The following is a 9,260-nucleotide window of genomic DNA, read 5'->3' as shown; positions in this document are numbered from 1 at the left end:
CGTGATAATTTATTTGAGGAACTATTTAAGTGTACTCCAAATATTTGTGGAACATTTTGCTTGGCACTAAAGATGCACAAAGTAACAAATATTACTCTTGTCCTCTAAGGGCCCAACATCAAATAGGACATTCAGATTTACTCCTTTAACAAGTCATTTCTTGAGTGCTGTTACGTGTTTGGCACCGGAGTTAGAATAGTGCACCAGGGATGTAAGGCCTAAGGATCTTGAAGAGGCAGGTAAACAGTGTAATATCCTTAGAGAAAGTTGGCAGGAATGTGAGTTTGCTTCAGACACAGCAGTGAGGAAAGGTCTCTCTGGAGTCATGAATGAAAGCTGAGATAAGTAATAAAATAAATGTTAACAACTTTATCAAATAAAGCAACACACGATATATATGGGATACTGAAGTCACATAGTTTACAGGCAAATGACCCTTGAGGCATTTCATAAAAATAATCTTCATTTTGCTCACCAGTTCTAACACTGAATGTTTATTTGGAGTTGTCAATCTTGGATGCATTTGACGATTAGCAAACTATTTTTTTTTTTTTTTTGAGATGGAATCTAGCTGTGTCGCCCAGGCTGGAGTGCAGTGGCACGATCTCGGCTCACTGCAAGCTCCGCCTCCTAGGTTCACGCCATTCTCCTGCCTCAGCCTCCCGAGTAGCTGGGACTACAGGCGCTCGCCACCATGCCCAGCTAATTTTTTTTTTTTTTTTTTTTTTTTTGCATTTTTAATAGAGACGGAGTTTCACTGTGTTAGCCAGGATGGTCTCAATCTACTGACCTCGTGATCCGCCCACCTCGGCTTCCCAAAGTGCTGGGATTACAGACGTGAGCCACAGCGCCCAGCCCAACAATTAGCAAACTTTTGAAACATAATGACATTCATTTAGGAGAAAGCATTTAATCCTTTGTTAGAGATAAAACACCACTAGGGACACATATTTTTATGTTATGTTTGGATTATCAATAGGTAGCTATTATTCTATATGTCTCTTCTCTGTGTTTGCCAGGCCTAAGATTTTTGGGTTAAGGTACACAGTATCAATGCCATGCGTATCGTGGTGAAGCAGGGTATTTCCTAAGCCCTTGGCAAGACTCGTGACAGGGGCGCCTTGTTTATTCAGCCCGCCACTCTCAACTCCTTGCGGGAAGGAGTGCACAAACTAACGAGTATGGAAACGGGAGTAAACGAGTGCTGGAACTGACTGGCCACTTTGGTGCCAGTGGGATCAGACTCCACTAACTTGGACCCACTGCATTCTACCCTTCATGGGAGGGAGCGCACAGGGGAGCAGGTGTAGGAACCAGCCAGATACGTTAGCACCAGCGGGTGAGCGGGTGCAGGAACCAGCCAGATACGTTGGAACCAGCCAAATACGTTAGCACCAGCAGGAGCGAACTCCATGCAGGCCCTGTGGCAGCATCCAGGTGTGGGTGCCTGCAACTCCCGAAGCCCCAGAGGGAGTGTTACAGTGCTCTTCTAGCTCTGCCATCCACCGACGGCTTAAGTGTTAACAGCTCAGTGGACCCTTTGTCTTTTTCACTGAGATGGCTGCCCTCTGCCAGTGAGGGCAAAAGGCCAGTGCAACAGGTTTTTGTATCTGCATTCATGGCCCCTGAGCTCTTGTCCAGCATCCAGGAAAAATGAGGTTGCACAAACAAATTGAAGGATGGTAAATGTGGGGGATTTTATTGCCTATGAAAGTGGCTCTCAGAGGAAGGGGAGCTAAAACGGGGATGGGGTGTGTAGGTAATCTTCCCCTGAAGTCTGGCCATCTCTGGTCTGATTCTTCTTTGAAGGTATTCTGTCCAGCTGTCCCTCTGAAATCAAGGCACTTCTCTCTGACGTCCAGCCAAGTCCCATCTACAGGCTGAGTCTGGGGTTTTTATAGGTACCGCATGTGGTAGGTGGTTTAGGAAAAGACAACATTTGAGTGGGAAAACAGGGATATAATTTCACACTTGGGGCCATGGTTTTAGGCTTTTCAGCTTGAGGGTAGAGTTTCACCAAGGACCTGCTGTTTTCTGTCTAGAATTTCTCTGACCCCAGTCCCTATCAATGGGATTATTGTAATCAAAAACATTTTTAGTTCATTATGCATTGGGGCAGAAGTAGATTAGTTAAATTATACAGAGCCTTTCAAAAAGAAAGTGTTTTAGAAAAGTTGAAAACTATGCAAATGCCACTTTTCCAAAATTAAATAATAATACCTTCTGCAGAAAACTAATTATAAATAATTAGGGACAGCTAGTTCATTGGGAAAGAGATTAATCAGTAGACTTACTAGGGATATGTGTTTTAGGTGAATGATCAGTGCTTTTGTTTAAAAGCTAAAATAAGGCTAAAATGGGGGCCAATTATAATCTTTTAAGAAGGAAGACTAAGGCTGGGCACGTTAGCTCATGCTTGTAATCCTAGTACTTTGGGAGGCTGAGGCAGACGGATCACCTGAAGTCAGGAGTTTGAGACTAGCCTGGCCAACATGGCGAAAACAATTCTCTACTAAAATTACAAAAATTAGCTCAGCATGGTGGCGTGCACCTGTAATCCCAGCTTCTGGGGAGGCTGAGGCAAGAGAATTGCTTGAACCCGGGAGGCAGAGGCTGTAGTGAGCCGAGATTGCACCATTACACTCCAGCCTGGGTGACAGCAAGACTCTGTCTCAAAAAAAAAAAAAAAAAAAAAAAGAAGGAAGACTAGATAATATTCAGGAGTCACTCTCAGGGAAAAACAAAACAGAAGACAAATTATTCTCTTTCTAATTTAACAAGTTGATACCTGGAAGAACCTTGGGCCATGAGGCACCAGGGAATGTGTGAATTTGCTTAAATGTGTTAAATCTTTACAGGAGGGAATGCCTTTAGACCTATATGATTTTAATATAATCAGAAGTATAAGGTCACCCAAATCCAAGAAATTTAGATTGGGGATCTAGTTTTCTGAAACATCTAATAGTATAATTTTGTTGAGATTCAGTCTTCTTTAAACAACTAATAATTTACACAGTTTTGGGGCCACATGCAGACCAAGGAAAAGTGGTTATTCAAGTTCCAATGATAAAAAGAGTTGTATATTTATCTTCCCCACACAGAAAGCCAAAAAGAAGAGATAGGGAGGAAGTGACATGGTGCCTTATGAAAGTTTGGTTATGAAAAACCTTCTAGAGAATTAACTTTGAGTCAACATTCCCTACTCCTGTTGTTTTGAGAAGGTAAGATTTTTTTTTTCTCTCTCTCTCAATGCACTTTTCTTAAGTTTGAGAAAAGTTCACTCTATATTTTGGGCTTACATAATTTTCTCCAGGCCCCCAAATGAGCCCATGATTGCTTCAGTATTCATTTTCACTTGATGCTCATAAGAACCTACCAAGGCCATGGTGTATAACATAATCCCCTTAATATTCCTTACATGTTTTTAAAAAGAAGGGCAATGAATCATTTTTCAGGGATGCTTAACCAACTGAGAGAACAGACTGGATGGAGTTCATTCCTCTTAAAAATGTTGAGAATTGTAAATAGAAAATCTGAACCAGTCCAAAGAATTAACAAAGCATATGGTACTTCCACTCGCTACATAAAAGAGCACTACAAAGAGAGTCACGACACAGGTATTCAGGATTGGGCTCTATATCATGAGACATGACTTCACCTCACTGAGCAACCCTATACTTGTTTATAAAATAAAATCATTCAGAAGAGTTTTTCAGCCTAGACACTCCTGACAATTGGCAGCTAATTCTTTGTTGTAAGGGGCTGTCCTGTGCATTACATTGTAGGATGTTTAGTAGATTCCTGGCCTCTCACAGTAGATGCTGTACCACTCCCACTCAATTGTGACACCCAAAAATGCCTCCAGGTTTGGCCAAATGTTTCCTGGGGAAATGGGGGGAAAGTCATTCCTGCTTGAGACCTACTAGGCTAATAATCTCTAAGCCACCTTCTGGCTCAAAGTTTTTGTAAATCTAAATAACTGGACCCCAGCATTAAGGCAACTAACAATATTTATTCAGAGCCTATTCTCTTCTTGAAAAATATGACAAGAAAATCACGAATACGTTCCAGTGCAGAATATTACTGGGGTCAAAAAGGACTGAAAAAATTGACTTTCTGCAAGAATCTGCAAAGGGAAAAACATAATGCCTTCCCAGTGGAGATATTTTCAATCTTTGAAGGAGAATTGGAAAAGTAAGTATAAAATGACAAACACCTTTGTATCTACTGACCTTTTCTGATACTCATCAGCCCTTACAAATGCCTGAGCAGGAAGAACAAACTTTCCTCTTAGTCCTGTAGATGACGAGTTCATTGAGACCCCAACCACCAGCTTCGCAGATTGTCTTGGGTCCTTTGCATTCAGCACTCAATCACATTTGCATACTTTTGACATCCTCTTAGATAATCTCCCTGCTGTGCCTGAGAAGCAAATCATACTATTCTAGTCTTTCTTGTATTTACATGCAGTGCTACCTTTGCATTTTCTCTAGCTGTGAACGCTGTTTTCTTCTCCCTGGTGCTCTGATTACTTGATATATTCATGACATTGGTACTCGGATCTTTTCCCCACTCTGGTATAAGGTGGAGAGGGGAGAAAGCACCGAATAGGGTCTTCGTAGATGATTTCTGCTTTCAACGTAGTTCATAAGCAGCTACTTCATTCACCTCAGTTTCCTCCTTTAAAATAAAATGATGTGTTTGGATTGAAAGATCTCAGTTTGAGATCACCGTATGTCTGAGATTTTCTTGCACTATCCCTCATATTTGTATTCTAATTGTGAATGTATATATGACAAACTGTATTCTAATTTTGAGATAGTAAAGCATGGTCAATATATCACTAATTTATCCATCTTCTTTTCCAGGTCTAAAGAAATGTGACCCTTGTGAGGCCAGAAAGGTTTGGATATTATTCGTGTTTTATTTTAAAACAAAGAGAAACCATGACCTTCTTTGGAGGGAGAGCTGGGATTTTTTGTTTTGTTTGTTTGATCATTTCTTTGTATGCATTGGCAGCTATGATATGCATGAAAATGTTTTAGGATCTCAGAAGAGTTGGGATAGTGTTGCTCTTGTGCCATAAAGCTAATGGGATTGTGGTTATTGCTAGCCAATACTTGTCTGCAAATCCTACTAGATTCAAATGTGGAGGATTGAGGTCTGGAATGTTTCCATGTAGAGTCCATGTTTACGAAACTCCCTTCTTTTGGACAAAGACTTATTTTGTTGTTTTTAATGGTAAAATCTACATATAGTTAATCTATCTGTCTCCCACTCCAGGTAAGGGGATTAATCTGTTCAGTAGTAAATGGATGCCTTCTGAGAGCCAAGAATTTTAGCCAATGGGTTCATTTTCCAGTTTTAATGATGAAATACAGATACAGTGATTGAAGCCACCTTGTGACATTTTGGGAGCCAACATCATTTTTCTTCTCAGAAAGAAAGAAATACCTATGCTACTGCTACTCTGCCCACTCCTGCCCCCCACCCTGGTGAATGTTTTATTCATTTATCATGCTAGTAAACATATCTGTACAGCCTTTAGATAAAAGTGGAAACATCAGTCTGTGTAGCTAATCTTTGCTTTCTTCCTAGTGGGAAAAATATATTTTTTCTCAGTTTTATCAGCAACAGAACAACTCTGCTTCTCAATAACTTCCCAGCACTTCTTTCTCTCTACCCTCCTCCTTAATAAATAGACTCAGTGTTGAACACAAGGCTTTTACACCTCTATTAATCTTGGCAGACAGTGGGGATGCTGAAACATGCTGGCTAAAAGGAAAGAAGATGCCTTTTCATGTGGCCTTGCAATGCAAACATCTTGGCAGTGTTCAGTTCCTCTGTCACATTGAACTTACAGACATTCTTACTAGAGTTCCAATAGCTTTGTTTCCACAGGGACATTGATGCTTTAGTGCAGGATCTTGTAAATGGTAAAAACACATTTTAAGAGGTCCCGCAAGTGAAGACAGAGATTTGTTTTTTTTCTAATTGGAGGTGAGGGGACCTCTGCTTTACAAGTAAATTAAAAATTACTTGCTAATTCATTCCATAGAAGGCTATTGTTTACAAAATTTGATCAAATATAATCACTGATATGGTTTGGCTGTATCCTCACCCAAATCTCATCTTGAATTTCCACATGTTGTCAGAGGGACCCGGTGGGAGGTGATTGAATCATGGAGGTGGGTCTTTCCCACCCTGTTCTCGTGATAGTGAATGAGTCTCATGAGATCAGATGGTTTAAAAAATGGGAGTTTCCCTGCACAAGCTCTCTGTCCTTGTCTGCTGCCATGTGAGGCGTGCCTTTCACCTTCCTCCATGATTGTGAGGCCTCCCCAGCCATGTGGAACTGTAAGTCCATTAAACTTCCTTCTTTTGTAAATTGCCCAGTCTCAGGTATGTCTTTATCAGCAGCATGAGATGTCCTTAAACCAGAAATGTCCAACATGTGACACAACACTAAGGTTAAGAGAAGACATAAATTCGCTGGAAAAACAATGAGATTTTTAGAAACAAAATTATGATAATTTTTATTAATTCAGGTAGTTATATAATTTTGATCCAAACTAATTTTTTTTTAAATAAGAGGGAGCACTGTGAATTAATATGTTGACAAAAGAGATATAATCCAAAATAGCCCCAGAATAATTCATTTGGTCAACAGACCAGAGGGGAGGTCTCTCTTTGCAAGTGGTTGGCTGAAAAGCAAGTTTAAGGCATAAGATACTTCTTCAAGTTGAAGAAAACATATGTAAGTTTTACCAGAATCCTTTTGTGTTCTAGTCATTTTCCTTCTCTGAATAATATCAAACATACAATAAGACAAATCTTAAAAGCATAACACCCCTTTAATTGTACAGAATATTCTTCAACTGAGAGAATTACAAAGGATGTGACAAACTTCATAAACCAAAAGACCTATTTCTTATGAGTAAACACTGGCAAATCTCTTCAAAATCAGTTGTTTTTGTAGAAGAATAGCTTGCACTTTTAATCATGTCTTTTTCTACATACTGTGCTTCATTAGGTGAAAATGTAACCTGTCTTTAATGGCTACATTAAGGAAGAAAGTTAGGAAAGTAACCAGAGAGAGGGGCAAATTGAGGATATTCCGCGTCTAATATGAAACTTGAGTATGAGCGAGTACGCTGATCCCAAATGCTATATGCAGTAGTAGCCTAGGAAAAATAATCATTTCACCTGGGATAACTTTCCCCTTAAAGTCTGCTTGTATATATGGACATCCTATTAAATAATAAAATATTTTATCCTCTTAATTTTTTACTTTACAAGAGACAGACCATTCATTCACTATTCGTTTAACCAGCCATTATATCCATAACTATTTTGTGAACACCTACAGTGTACTTGAAACTTACTGAATATAGGTATACAATCCCTTACTTGTAATTTTAAAATCTAAAACACTCTAAACATAAAAGCTGTTATAGCCTATGACCTGTCCTGTTCTGGTTTTGTGGTGAACTTGACAAAAGTTGGACATAAGAGTATTTTTAATCTTTGTCTGGCCTCCTTGGTATAGTTATATGTATAGTTATATATATACACACATATATGTATATACACACATACACATATATAATGTGTATGTATATATAACTATATGTATAACTCTATATATGTGTATATACATGCAGAATATATATAATCACATATATAATAATGCAGAATTATTAATATGTTTTACTATCGTCCAGCCCAGATCTTTCTGGGATCTTATGTAACATGCAGTATATGCAATCTGAGAAATTCTGACTTCCAAAATACCTCTGACTTCAGGAGTTTTAGATAAGGGTATGGATCTATAGCTTTCGTAATATTAGGAGGATAAACCCCTAGAACTCACATTTCACTCTTAACAAGAGAAAATATCTGGAAAGCATGCCTCATTCAAAAGTTCTCACCCAGACATGTATCCCTGTGAGGTGTTGTCTGCATGTGTGTGGCTGACAATTTTTGGAGTCAAAAGAATCCAGTTCTCTTTCTTTGAAGAGCAGTGGACCCCCACTAAGAAGACACAGCAACATCCTGTCAAACAGTGGTGAGCAGTCTCTGCCCATGTGGTCTAAAATAAAAATAATTGAAACATGGTGTTACTGAAGTTTCCGGCTTCCCTTCATAGTCAAAGAAAGGAAAAGGACAGAGTGAACCGGGTAGGGTTTCAGATTTCAGGCTTCCTGTATCTCAGACATGAACCAGATAAAGAGTCTAAAATTCAGACGAGCAAAACAAAAGGACTCAAGTGTTATCAGGTGGAGAAGAATGTGGTAGTTGATGGTTCATAAATATATCATGAAGTGGTGCTTCATTCATACTTTGTTCTCTCTCTAGGATTCACCAACTTCTCACAGCTGCTAGAGGGTCTCAGGTTGCTGAATTAATACACCAAAAGTCACAGTTTGAATCGAAAATGAACTGCTCTATTGAATACATCCATCATGGCTGAAAATATCTTTGGAGTTCACAAGTTACAAAAACACCCCTGTCTCAAACCATTGTACTACACATGAATCATCTTGTGTAATCTTGTCGTTTTTGCTTGGATATTTTCTAACTCAATTGGCAGAACAAGGAAAGACAGTGCATTTGAAGAATTGTATACATAGAACCATACGAAAGCCCCAAATGACATATGCAATAGTGCTATTCTAAATAAAAGACCAAAGCTGATTGTCTGGGACAAATTTTGGGTTCCAAAGGTATTAGCTATGTGTGGATTTATAGAACCACATCAGGGTAAGATGAGTGAGTCTGGAATTCTTTTTACTACAAACACTTTAGTGAAACCACAGAAGCAGTTTAAGTGACTTTGAAAAAAAAAAAAACAAAAAAACACAAAAAAAACACCTTTCTTATAAATGGACTAACATAATTTTTTTTTTTTTTTTTTTTTTTTACTTTAAGTTCTGAGATACATTTGCAGAACATGCAGGTTTGTTACATAGGTATACAAGTGCCACGGTAGTTTGCTGCACCTATCAACCCATCATTTAGGGTATAAGCCCACATGTCTTAGATATTTGTCCTAATGCTCTCCTTCCCCTTGCCCCCACCCAACCCTCCAACAGGCCCTGGTGTATGATGTTCCCCTTCCTGAGTCCAAGTTTTCTCATTGTTCAATTCCCACTTATGAGTGAGAAATTTTTTTTAGATTTAGATTTAGATTGAAGTAGCTTCAAATTAGAGAGCCTTCTAATCCACGAAATAAAATGACAAGTAAGTCTTTCCAACAT

At 38.9% G+C, this 9,260-nt stretch overlaps 1 long non-coding RNA gene across 6 annotated transcripts; it reads left to right on the top strand.

Moving 5' to 3' along the window:
• Positions 1-738: 738 nt before the first annotated feature.
• Positions 739-8,697, top strand: LOC109023179 (uncharacterized). Of its 6 annotated transcripts, none has more exons than XR_008671449.2 (6): positions 739-837; positions 3,102-3,221; positions 4,020-4,194; positions 4,869-4,903; positions 5,284-5,495; positions 8,359-8,697. It is a non-coding gene; the product is annotated as an uncharacterized lncRNA (long non-coding RNA). The 6 variants fall into 6 exon arrangements; XR_008671450.2 differs by lacking the exon at positions 739-837 and adding an exon at positions 1,292-1,437 and having other exon boundaries at positions 4,051-4,194; XR_004067221.3 differs by lacking the exon at positions 739-837 and adding an exon at positions 1,293-1,437.
• Positions 8,698-9,260: the final 563 nt, after the last annotated feature.

The sequence above is a fragment of the Gorilla gorilla genome, chromosome 15 (genome assembly GCF_029281585.2).
Source record: "Gorilla gorilla gorilla isolate KB3781 chromosome 15, NHGRI_mGorGor1-v2.1_pri, whole genome shotgun sequence".
In the NCBI taxonomy this organism is placed as follows: domain Eukaryota; kingdom Metazoa; phylum Chordata; class Mammalia; order Primates; family Hominidae; genus Gorilla; species Gorilla gorilla.
This window is presented reverse-complemented; position numbering and strand designations above follow the sequence as displayed.